Source organism: Glandiceps talaboti, chromosome 9 (assembly GCF_964340395.1).
Source record: "Glandiceps talaboti chromosome 9, keGlaTala1.1, whole genome shotgun sequence".
In the NCBI taxonomy this organism is placed as follows: domain Eukaryota; kingdom Metazoa; phylum Hemichordata; class Enteropneusta; family Spengelidae; genus Glandiceps; species Glandiceps talaboti.
The window spans coordinates 17752788-17764729 of NC_135557.1; positions in this window are offsets into that span (position 1 = coordinate 17752788).

Below are 11942 nucleotides of genomic sequence, written 5' to 3' on the forward strand. Positions count from 1 at the left end.
GCATGTTATTTTGAAAGTTTTCGTGAAAGTAATTTAATATTTGGAACATAACGATTGATAAACATACAGACTACAGGGTTAATACCCTGGCAGCAAGCATTCCAATAATTGAATGAGATTAGTTTATCAAGCCAAATGCAGACGGTTAAATTGTCTGTGTAACAACCCAGGATAGAATGTCTAGAATGGAGCTCACGACTGATTTAGAGGATGTCCTAATTTAAGATGATACACAGACCGACGTTGTTCCAGTTTTAACGACCTTAATCGAGGTACTGGAGATTTCGTTAAGATTTATGTCGTAACGGCTTTATTCCTGTTTTCACCACTGTTACAGGATATGTGTAACTCAATGTTAGTGCTATAGGCGAATGTGTGGTAAAATCTGTCTTAGTTCCCCATGTTGCTATGTAGGCTTACCATCGAAATTACACAATAAGGTTTAGAAACCTTCGTATATTATACCGGATTTTCCTTCCTCCATTAAAACTGGGATTACCAAATTTTTAGTAAAAAACATCATGTTAGAGTAGCTGCCTGAATACTATGTCTAGCTTGGCGGATTAATTGAAGTGCTTAGTGGTGAACTGTGGCATCACGAACCTCCGTAAAGATTGCAACTTTTCGTGTAATTCTCTTCCCCAAAGCGAGTCAAAGCTATTTAATGAACTTTCAAGATTAGTGAGTCTGATCACAAGGTTTCATGTTGAGATAGACACCATACAGATAACACACAAACTTCACTTACGTCGTGTGGGCTCTCTATTCAGTTAAATATATAAACAGTACATACTACACAAGGTATAATCAGTTGAAGTTCAAACAATATCCATGGTCAGCAGCTAGTGAAAATTGGTAGAATCTCTTAAAGTAGGATGCGTGCTGTTACAGTTTATATCATGGACTCACTGATCTTGATAGTTCATTCAATAGCCTTGACTCGCTTTGGGGAAAGGCACTGTATGTTCCGTACATTCTCGACGCGTTACCAGTACAAATCCCATCCGAAATCAGCTTATTCAGTCTTAGTGAATTTCAAGTGTACAGTGAATGGATGATGCCCGTATGTACACAGGCAGACATACAAACCAGATTATTTGATGGTGAATGATTTTTTAAGCAAATGTGTGTGCGTTTGATAGAGTTAAAGCGGGGCGATAGCTGCTCAAAGCGTGGAAGGATGTAAGCAACTCGATATGAAGAAATTTTGAAAATTGCATCTGAGATAGATTGACAGTTGTTACTTTCGAAATCACGAATTTGTATTAAGTAGCATTGAACGTCCTTGAAAGTTAATTAATTTATTATTTATGGTTGAAAACTTGATTACATCATGCCAGAATAGTAATCAAATTTGTGAACGACCGTTTGTAATGTATGAGTGGTCGAGTTCATTTCGTGTGATTTGCCTGACTGAGGTACAGTATACTTCAATTACCTTAGGTGATATTTTACCTCCTCTTGACACGTTGCTTTAAAAGGATTAGTCTGGGAAAATCAACGAACCAGATTACCTGATTAATACTAAAATTTTGTTCACATGTGTTACGTTATAACCTTCAATAGTGGTGATGGGAGTTTGCCTCTCTTCGTTTATGGTTATGTCCTTTACCAATATTTGCAATATATCATTTTCTCTCTCTCTCCCCCCCTCTCTCTCTCTCTCTCTCTCTCTCTCTCTCTCTCTCTCTCTCTCTCTCTCTCTCTCTCTCTCTCTCTCTCTCTCTCTCTCTCTCTCTCTCTCTCTCTTTCTCTCTCACAAACAGACACACACACATACATACACACTCTCTCCGTCCGTCTGTCCTTCCAACCGCCACCCGTCTGTCTGTCTGTCTGCCTGTCTGTCTGTCTGTCTGTCTGTCTGTCTGTCTGTCTGTCTGTCTGTCTGTCTGTCTGTCTGTCTGTATGTATGTATGTATGTATGTATGTATGTATGTATGTATGTCTCTGTATGGGGTTGGCCTGTCTGTCTCTATCTTACTGTCTGTTTGACCAGGCTATAACACAAGATCAAGTATTCAGTAAGGAATTAATTTAAATTAAGACCTCCATTTGGAAATTCCATTGTGCTCATTCCTGGGCAAAGGTGTAACAACAACAATGTATGTATGTACGAATTCTAGTGTATTGAATTTTAGAATAGAAGTCGTACAAATGACGTCGTAATTCATTGCATTTACCTAACATGTAATCTTTTGTATCCCAAGAAGAGTATTTGGCAATTTGATTACATTAAGTTGAATTTAATTTTTATTCTATTCACACCTGTTCTATGTAGGTAATTCGGTTTGATTCACATAAATGCATAGCAATTAATGAAAAAAAAAACTAAATTTCATCAGGTTGGACTATAAAATATCGAACACAGACACAAAGTAGTAATTTAAGATTCTTACAAGAGTTGCGCCTGTTAGTTGATTGAAAGAACGTATTCATTGATTATGTATATGTAATGGAACAATAAGTATTTACTAGTAATGCGATTGAATTCAGTTTTTTCTACATATTTTCAATATATGAGCTAAGGAGATGTTTGGCAAGAAATGACGTCACACTGGACTCACTATTCTTCATGATTATTGGATTTTTCTCTTAAAGTGTAAACAGGGACATTAAAAAGAGCTGGATAAAGCAAAGAATGTATAAAAAAAAGGATCTGTGATTTGACAGAAACTGATATATGAAAGAGTGGGCACAGCTCCGGTCGCTTGCTGTGTGTTTTGATAACTAAATAGCCAGGTATCTGGGTACATCCCTAGATGGGATATCCCTGTTGTGGTTGGTCCACTCGAAATAAATACCATTATTTACATGTAGCTGTTGCTATGGGTGTGATACTGTTGCTAGGCATATTTGCATACATTTTTTCAAGCTGTATAATATCCAAATCGACTCAGAATCTCCATGGCACCAAATCTTCTTCGGAAGTATGTAAAAGGCGATATAGTTTGTTACTGAAAAAGTTGCTTATAACAAATATTGAGGCATTGGAATTTAGTCTCAAGTCCTTTTAAATCTTACAATTTCCAATGAATTATCGTCCTGTTTAATTATTATAATGTTTGTAATTAGTGCAGCATATCTTTACTACTATAGCAGTGTTTTTTTAGTTGGTTGAGTTGTTTAACATATAGTTTGCCCTTGCATCCCACCATATTTTACTTGTATCCCACGATATTTTACTATCGTAGGATAGAAATAAAATATCGTAGGATACAAGTAAAATATATAAAATATATGAACTAGCCTTTTGAATTGGTTATTACACAAAAATGTACTCTAATGTTTTGAAATATTTTAACTATTATTATTGTCGAATTGATCTTTTGAGGGCATACTTGGTCTCGAGGGTCTGTCATGAAAATAAAATCGCTTTGTTTATTTGCAAGTCAAATCGCGATCCCGGTTATCGACTCAGTGACCCATCCGTTATTGTCGCACTTTTGAAAATTATTTACATAAGAAATGTTTTGACGTGGTAGGTGATTTAATTTCCGCAAATTATACACAGGATTTGTACTTCCGTCTCATTTCAAGGCTGGTTTATCCCACGTTACTAATAATGATGTAATTGAAATGGTTAACACATTACAAGTGATTCAATCAATGTAACTGTACTCTCAGGACAACCCTGTGTATATTTATCTGAAAAACAAGTAAGTAAGGCCAAAAAAGGAGAATTGTTTCTGGTTGGGATAGCTTGTCTACAGTGGTGCGATGACGCAATTTGTTTTTTATTCTACTTTATTTATTCTCATCAAACTGTCACTCGATCTACTATTTATGGCAGTTACTTTTTTATTTAAACAATAATGTACGCCCTCCCAACCCATAATGGACGAAAGGAAACTTTGAACAACATAATGGGCGAGGATTATGGAGTGCAAAGTTTGCTTGAGTCCATTATGGACTGGGAGGGCGTACATTATTGTTATTATTTTATAGTTTTGCCAATTCCAGTGAATTTGTAGTCCGAGAAACGCAAAACAACGTATAATATACACAGCGCTGAACATCGTCTACCATGTTCGGCCCGGAACCTGAATACTAATCATAGCGACACACGTTATTGTTATTACGGACATAAGCTTGTATTGTTACGGACATAAGCTTGTATTGGGCCGCGATGCCTAATAACGGAGTACATTATCAGTAATAATGTACAGCGATGACGTCACAAAATTCACTGGAATTGGTAATGCTATAATATAATTAGTATTTTAGAGCAAGTGTGTATGTGGGGCAGATGTAATTTGCTTGTTCTGGCTCTGCTTCACTGAAGTAGGGAGTATTATTTTTGTGTTTCTCCACCGGATCTGCAGAATGCATGGGCTGGACAAACACGAAAAAGAAGGCCGACGCGAGGGTATTTAAGTGATGCGCGCTGACCAGGAACAATTCTTACTTTTTAGCCCAACCTTTCTTACTGCCTGTTCCAGGACAGTGTTGACTGGCTTTGACAAATGGCAACCATGTGGAAACAAATAAGAAACTGCACGCCTTACACTTTAAGAAAACACTATTCAATGAATACACTTTTTAAATGAAATGAACATACATGCCACCATGCAGACACAAAATGCAGACATCAAACCATTGGCGCCTGCATGTCTGCGTCTATTTTCAGTAAGTTTAATTTATATTATAATTTAATAATTTATTTAATTTCATTTACACAAATGTAGCAAGAAAATGATGTCTTGTTTTCTTAAAAATGTAGAATGTACAGTTTCTTATTGGTTTCTGCGTGGTTGTATCAATTCAATTCAAGTCTTTATTTACTTTGAGAAATTCCTGCTCATCAGTTACAATCAGAGTATCAAACAGAGCTCGTGAACACTAACATGAAGCAGACCGTACCTTACCGTAAGTGGCTACACATACTGAATGATGAAGTTCCACAATTATCCGTCAAATACAAGATTGTATATATTATATCACTTGTGATCGTTATCTTTTGCCACATCACTAAACCTTATGGTTTTCTGTATTCATTTATTTTTAATATATTTATTAATATATCAATTTGTGCAGTCTAATAATGGTCAACATTTAAATATTGAGTAATCAGTCTATGAGTAGTACTTTCCTTTATAATATTTAATGAGTTTATCTTTCAACCAACCAGTCTTAATTTAGTGTTTCTTATATGAATTTCAATGAACACCATCCGTTCCAAACTAAACTTAAAGGCCTCGCGCTGATAATGAGGGTGAAATCCCACATCCTACCGGATCCATTAAAAGCAACCAAAATAAGGTATGGGGGAGGGGTGGACGTTATATTGTCGCCATAATACTCTGTTTAATTTTATTCATTTATTTATTTATTTCTCGGATAAACAACGGGAGCTAGTCCCATTTATAGGCTCCTTTGGTTCAGTGTTAGCGCAGGAGGAAGTGGAGTATCCGAGGAAAACCTGCGTTGTACGGTAGAGCCAAACTGAACGACACTCTTCTTACTTACGTATACAGCGTAGTAAATTTCATCAAACCCTGAATGGGTTCTAACCCCGACCTCAGTGGTAAAAGGCAAGTGGTTTAACCACTTGGCCACCGACAACCAATACATGCCTAACCTTGTAAACTCCAATATAAAGCGAGAATTTAAGAATTTACAAACGCGCACACCGTTACGCATACTTTTTTTTCTCGGTATTTTGCGTTTTTATTTTCGTTATCTACCTAAACAGCCCTTGATTTCTCTATAATTGTTTGCTATGTTTTCACGATGCATCTTAATTTGCATTAATTAATTCAAGAAATAGTTTACACAAAAAGCCATTTAAAGCACAGGACATCTGAGTGTATGGAACCCCCTACCCCCTATGTACATGTAACTAGTCAGACTAAATTGATTCTATCAGATTATCTTCAGTCAGAAAACTTTGACTTAATGTTTTCAAAAAAACAGGACTAACTACCAATGGTATCCCTTTCTTTTAAGCTTTCATATACACTAATGCTGTCATCCTTACCCCAGGCGAGCCGTAAAAATTTAACTGCAATCAAACCTGTATCAACTAGCTGTTTCAAAATCTGACACTTGAAGGCATTCACATTAAATGTACAAGATGTTACTTTGTTCCTGATTGACAAAAGCAATCTCGAAATACATGATTTCCTTGGAAAATGAATGTGAAACATTTTTAAAGTGACTTCGTTATAATATTTCTTTTTTGACTACAAAGAATTCCTGATATAACGAAGTAAATTACCTGGAAATGTTGATAGACTAAGAAAAGCAATACAAACAAAGACTCTATATTTGAATAGTGCTGATCTTTGGTTAAAGACAATGTACCACAGGATAAGCCGTGCAAATATGTCATTACGGTCTGTTCGTCTATTTTCACATCTATAAATAGCTTGCCATGAGGGGGGGGGGAGTCTATTTAAGTTTGAATTTGCCTTAACAAGCATGCATGCATGGATGAACGACTAGAAACCTTGAGGAAAAGATGGAAAGCAGATGATATGCCTGCAGTCTTTTTAAAAATAAAATACTTTCCCTGTAGAGCTATCAATCAAAGTATTCCTTAGTTGATTTTGTTACATGTATCTTTGTTCTGCTTTATTTCAAATGCTAAGGCCTCAACCCAACGCACAGTGTATGTGACATTTAGATCTGTGATAGTAAGTAAGATGACTATATATATATATATATATATATATATATATATATATATATATATATATATATATATATATATATATATATATATATATATATATATTCTCTCTCTCTCTCTCTCTCTCTCTCTCTCTCTCTCTCTCTCTCTCTCTCTCTCTCTCTCTCTCTCTCTCTCTCTCTCTCTCATTTTCAAAATGTATTTCCTAGTGTGCATAATAATGGAACTCAAACAGATGTAACTGTTGATTCGGTAAGAAGAGAGAAAGAATAAAGTAATCAATCAAAATAACAAATTCTATTGAATGGCGCTAACATTAAAATGCAAAATGCATTAAACAAGGATTTTTTTGAACGGATTTAGCTGCCAGTTGTTCGTGAGAATGTTCAGAATTGATTATTAGATTATCTATGATTTATTGTCCGCCAATGATCCTTTCATGGCTTATTTGATGTATATCTTTGTCGTTTTCTCTTTACCTGAAACGTTTCTTTAAAATCTTCAAAGCTTTCATTTTAGATTTAAAATTCCTTGCACTTTTAAAATACAATATTTACATTTAAACTGTGAAACTGATTAAAGTGGCCATATGGATGAGGATTGGGTATTTATTTTGGATTTTAATTTATAAAACAATTTTATCATGGCTTCCTACTTGAAAAATCAATGTGAAACAACATAGGCAAAGTATGTGTTTGCATTTGAATACATTGCAAAAAATTAACTTAAACTGTGAAAAGTTTGGTATGGCACGTACAGTAGCAAACATTTTACTCGTTAATTAATCCTTTGCAATTGATTGAGTTACAAACAACAACTTGGCATATGTCATTTTACATCGATTTTCCAAGTTGCAAGCCATGATAAAATTGTTCTATAAAATCCAAAATAAATACCCAATGCCATTTATATAGCCACTTTGAGTTGTTTGGTTACTCCATATTAGCTTATATCTTATATGACTAACTCACAAAAAGGGTATCGATTGTTTATATCAGTTCACAATATAAAATTGTCTTATTAATAATCCACTCACGTAATTTACTTCTATATTTTTCCCAGCAACACAATTTTAATTGAAAGACGAATTATAATAAACTACACAGCGAAAAATGTACGTGTATATTATATTGTTTTCAGATAAGCTTAAATCTACTGAACGAAATTTTTAATATGGATATAATATGCTTGTTACGTATAATGTTACTGTGCCCTGAAGACTTACATGTATAATATAATTTATTTGATTGGATTGATTCAGTCAGTTCTGTATATATATATATATATATTGAAGCTATATGTTTACCTGGGTTTGGTGACAATTTTACCATGAACAGAGAAATGAATATCTTATATTGCAATAGCTCACACGGGTGTCAAGACAATAGGTACACGAATATGGTATGTCTGGAGATGTCATTCAAGTTAAAGTTTAATGTCCTTTGTTTCATTTCCATGCCGTTCATGACGCTCAATTAATACTTGGCTGATCTCGAAATTTTGATAATATTATCATATAAATGGCTGAATTGAAATCATCAAGCATAGGCCTGGGGAGGATCTGAACAAATTGCGACCAGAGCAATATTTTCCAAGGATGCCCATGATTACTTTGAGAGAGAAAGGATTAAAATAACAAATCATTTAGAACCAATGTGAGCTTTTGCATTAAAAGACATTCATTTCTCTATCTACGACATGTATAAACAGTGTCTTGTCCGAATCCAAACAAAGTAATTACAAATTCGTGGCAAAATTGTCACCAGGTAGCTTTTTTTTTTACTTCAAAGTATAAATTAACTTGTGATATTAGGTATAACAGGACATTTTCTTGAATCAGGTTATTGTGATTCATTTATACATCAGTTTAAAGGTATATATAATCCTTTTTCTGTCCTTGTGATGAAAGTTTACCTTAAAGCTGTTTTGTTGTCAACTAAACGACTTCCGGAAATAGAAACATTTTCTGGATGGTCATTTCTTGATTATATATCACATAAAAGTCAAGAAACATAAATTTAAACTTGTTTCACATTCGTTTATCTCTGTCGTAGCAGTAATCCACCACTGCCACCTGTATTCTGCAGACATGTATGTGTATCATGAAAATGAATATCCTTGACGTACGTACAAGTCGTTATTACGCTAATATAATTAGTCATGGATATTATACACGTCGTTATTATGCATGTCTGTTAACTCCCAGGATGCAACGCTGGACCACTGCTAGGACAATCAACGTAAAACTAGTTTAAAGTTGGCGTTTTTAGGTAACAATGTGAAATCATTAGTGACTATCCAGACTGAAAATGTCACCATTTCCTGAAGGAGGTTCTATTCCCTTTATGCACATTAAAAAAAATTGGTTTTTTTTCCTGTATGCAAATGTGTTGGTAATGATGATTTATCCGACCTTCAGAGTCTGTGGATAATCAGTAGATGATCAGAACTTGACAGAACTATTTGAAATATATATGTTATCAAAAATCACTCAACATTGAAATGTTTTCTAAAACACATTAATGTGACCATATGGATGAGGATTGGGTATTTATTTTGGATTTTTAATTTATAAAACAATCTTATCATGGCTTCCTACTTGATAAATCAATGTTAAACAAAAAAACATTGACCAAGTCTGTTTGAAACTCAATACATTGCAAAAAGCTAAAAAATGTGTAAAAAAAACTAAATAATATTTTACACATTTATTATGCTTTTTTAATTAATTGAGTTAATAAAAAAGAATTGGAATATTTTGTTTCACATTGATTTTTCAGGTAGGAAGCCATGATAAAATTGTTTCATAAATTAAAAATCCAAAATAAATACCCAATCCTCATCCATATGCCCACTTTAATGTGAGACTCTAGTATTGAATCGTGACGAGGAGGAACATCCAACATTATTCTTAGTTTAAAATTAATAACGGTGTTATTTTTAGAAATGTGTTTGTGTAAATCCAACACTGTCATCGCCTAGTGTATTAATTTATTGAGATTTTTACATAACACATCTACTGTATAAATACATGCATATCAGACAGGCTTTTAATATAGAACAAGCGTGAGAGGTGACAAATACTAATCATATAGATAAAGTCTGGTCAAAGGTTGATTTGAAAACTAATCAAATTACCAGTCTTGTATTATAATACATTAGATACCCAGGGACCAGATTCTTTGTTGACCATCCATGAATAAATATATATATGTGAAACGTCGTGTGAAAGATTCCGGCAAACACACTGCACCAGATACTTTAAAAAGCCCATTATACCAAAAGTATTTTGGTATACACATGTTCGGCGCTTATCTTCACAGAGTGAGACATTAGGTTATTCTTACGTATGGACATTTGAATATTGCTTCAACTTTGGATCAATTTGTATCAACTTTTTTTCGGGCGTCAGTTTCGTAACCAAAGTCGTGGAATAAGTTATTAATGCCAACGGGTTTATTTTCACCAGCGTAAAATCCTTTCAGAAATGTCCAAACATATACAGTCCGAATAATGAATTTAATATTAACACTTCTTCAAGTAATGTTGCATTTTGGAGGCAGCGCCAAGTGTGTAACATGGGTCATGGCGTAAGGCTCCATCAATGACATGCTTTGTTTGCCGTCCTTGAATTCCCCAAATCCTACCAGTCAAACTGGGAAAAACACAGAAAAAAACCCACAATGCTAGCATGTCATGTAATAATCACTTTTCTGTTGAACCATTTTCCGCTTGTACCTAAATCAACTGCACTGGTGAAAATATAAATTAATGTCAAAATCCAACACAACATTTTGGAGAAATGTGTAGTTATTCTGAAGATATGTGTACGGTTTCCGCGGAGGTTTTGAGTGATACGAATTCTTTCTTCTAAATCTAACAACAAGACCTACCCGCAAGCGGACGGCAACAAATTAATTTAATTTATGGCGCCTAACTTAACGTAAACGATTTATTTGTTCTTCTTACTCTAAAAACTAAGATATTTCAAAATATATACGAATCGAAATATGGGCCTATAAGACGAAGTGTTATTCAAGTATTGTTGCACTTTGGATCAATTATGTATATTATGTGTGTATATTATGTGTGTGCGTGTGTGTACATACATACACACATGTGTATGTATGTATGTATGTATGTATGTATGTATGTATGTATGTATGTATGTAATGGTTGTTACTTTTTTACCGCTAAAACTGAGGAAATATTAAAACATATCGTAAGGTTTAATTGTAAGACTTTCTATTCACACTAGCTTTTCATTATCTAGTTTGGACTACTGATATTCTGTTTTACCACTGTTTTGCCGTTCCAAGTAACTAAGTATTCCTGTTATCAGTTCATTTGAAATGATTTTCCTTTTCAAATGTACGAATTTGTCGAATTTACAATTACCGCATTAAATATATGTATTTCTTAAGAGCATATTTCTCGTTTCAGTATTCACGCATCCCTAGCAGTAGTTGAAAGACTGTTACTGTCACACTGTCACAAATATAATACCTCACCTTTGGCACATAGCAGGTAAAAAATATCCAAAGACTTAATACTAAATATTGATTAAGGTGATGAGAACAAGCTCTAAGTGTCAAACCATTACACCAACTCTCTTTTCAAATCAAGTTGGAACATTAAGCGAAATTGGAAAATCGTTTACACAGGGTACCTTGCGCGAATGTTGAAGTAGAAATCCAACAACAGTAAAAGTAGACCCCCTAGTTTTATCCATAAAACGCAGTTGTTGAATTCCTCTATTAAATGCCTCATGCAACATGTTCACTTCCTATTCAGTCCACCATTATTGGTTCCCTGTACGGTACATTCCCCGACGCCAACATCTTTAAAGCTCAAATAAACACAACCATGCGGCCAATTACCTCCCTATTCCAAGACGACGAACGCATCCAATGGATGATACGAGAATAGAATAAACGATTTACCACGCAATTAAGAGAATGTGACTGTGCGCGCGTTACCATAACAACCGTAATGATACCTATTACAGATCTATTCGCAAGCGGTTACCTATCTGGGTTTGGGAGAGAAGCTTTATGCACAATCATAAATGTGGTAGCGCCTACTTCTAGCTGCAACAATTCTTCCTTTACTAGTGTTTGAAATCCAGCTGTCTAAGAAACTATTAATACATATGTTGCAAGCTTAAAGTGTAGCCACCCTAACGCTAGTCAAGTGTTCTCCGAAATAAAACTATTCATCGTATTTATAGTAATTTAGAGTTGCCTTGCATTTTGTATCTAATATAAATATCCATGGCATAAACAAACTGTGACATAATAACCATGTA